Source organism: Cynoglossus semilaevis, chromosome 16 (genome assembly GCF_000523025.1).
Source record: "Cynoglossus semilaevis isolate Cse_v1.0 chromosome 16, Cse_v1.0, whole genome shotgun sequence".
In the NCBI taxonomy this organism is placed as follows: domain Eukaryota; kingdom Metazoa; phylum Chordata; class Actinopteri; order Pleuronectiformes; family Cynoglossidae; genus Cynoglossus; species Cynoglossus semilaevis.
The window spans coordinates 18781690-18783599 of NC_024322.1; positions in this window are offsets into that span (position 1 = coordinate 18781690).

Here is a 1910-nt window from a genome sequence, read left to right on the forward strand (position 1 = left end):
GGGACATTCAAATGGAGCAGAAATATAAAAAAAAATCAGGACAGAAAGAGGCAGATGTGAAACTAGTCGATATAAAAGCAGGTTAGAGGAAGAAGGAAAAAACTGGCAAATGGAAGAATAAATAAAAATAGACCAAAACAAAAAAACAAAAACAGAAGTGACTCTAAATATAGAAGGACTTGACCTGATGTTGGTGGACTACAGTTGTGGTCTAGATGAGGACAAACTCTGTCCTCTGTCCTCGTTAGTGGAGCAGCTGGTGGTGACCTGCTCAGGTTAATGACTAGTTAACACTGACGTGTTACTGCTTTAACCTAGTAAAGGTTGTGTTTTGGTCGTTTTGATAGATTTGTGTTGTCAGTTGATTGATCTTTTTGCAAAGCATGAATGAAGTATTTTTCACTGAATTCTAAACCAGTCTGTTTAGTACGGAGGCCCAGAAGAGACACAGGAGGAAAAAAAAAATCAAAGCTAAAGAAATGTTTTTATATTTTTTTCCCCATGTCCATGTATGAGCTCTGTACTTTAGCCATGTATATTTACAAGTATTACATTTTGTGTGAATATATATATACATATACATATATAATTTATATACATATAAATATGTAGCCTGTATATTTACAGTATATATATATAACAGCATGATTCATAAAAACCACAGTTGAGGCTTTTTATAATGTATTACAGCAGCAGCAGTATCAGCAGCAGCAGCAGTATCAGCAGCAGCAGGATCAGTATCAGCAGGCACCAGCCAGTTTTTTTTTCCATTCCGAGTGTTTCCAGTCTTTTCTTCATTATTAAGATTCAGCCCAGACCTCAGGAATATCTGTCTTCCAGCCTGTTTTCTCCTCAGTTGTGTCTCTATAGTAACGCACAGCTAAAGTGAATGGGAACTGGACATGCTGTGTGTGTGCGACTGTGCGTGGGCTGCAACACTGCACAGTACACTGTCACTGGAGTCAGTGTTAGACACGCTGTTCATCAAATGGAAAATACTGTACATGGAATTCTGGGAAGATTGTTGTTGTTTAGTTTTGCTGTTTCAAAAACAAAACTTTCTAATCTAGTTTAGCTGAACACACAGCAGCAACTTGGCAGCTGGTGGAATCGAACCTAAAACCTTCTGGATTCAAGTCTGCTTCCTTAACCACTGAGCCACCACTGCCACATTTTAGTTATTATTTGTCAGGACATAATGTGATGCTCTGTTCATTTATGCCCCAAAATGTGAAACATTAAATTCTCTTGTTTGTTGCTGGAGCAGGGGTGTACAACCTGTGGCTCCTGGACCACACACGGCTCATCAGCCATTGTGCATCGACTCCCTGTGAGATTTTGTTGTCGTGTCAAACAGAAACATTAGCGGCCGTTGAGTCTAATCAGCAGATATCAAAACAACGTAGTGTCGCTGTGGTCTTTAACTGGAGGTCTGTTTTTACAACTGTATTTAAACAGGTTTTTGTGGCTGTTTTATTACAAAATAGTAAAAAATAAAAAATAAGTCAGAACCCTCCACTAGAAGGAGCCAAAGTAACACCAGAGGTACTCAAACCATAGTTTGAGAACCACAAATTATTACCAGTACGTACTCCCAGTCAGTTTTCTAACCCGAGTTTGTAACTCTCAATCCAGTCAACCAAAGTTGACCAAACGGAGGGAACTCTCTGCGGGGATTATGTGTGTTTTTCTGTCCTGCTGCTTCATAATCACTCGTCTAATCCCTTTAAATAGATTACCTCGGTGTCGAGCCGCTCTTACAGGCAGCTGGTGTTTGTGCTGCCACTGCAGGCGGAAAAGTTTCGGCTAAAAAATAAACTCCATTCCGCAGATGTTCTGTTCTTGAAAGTTCTTCATCCGTCGTTCCGGTGAACGACAGGAAGTCGTCTGAACAGCTGAACATAAATAGA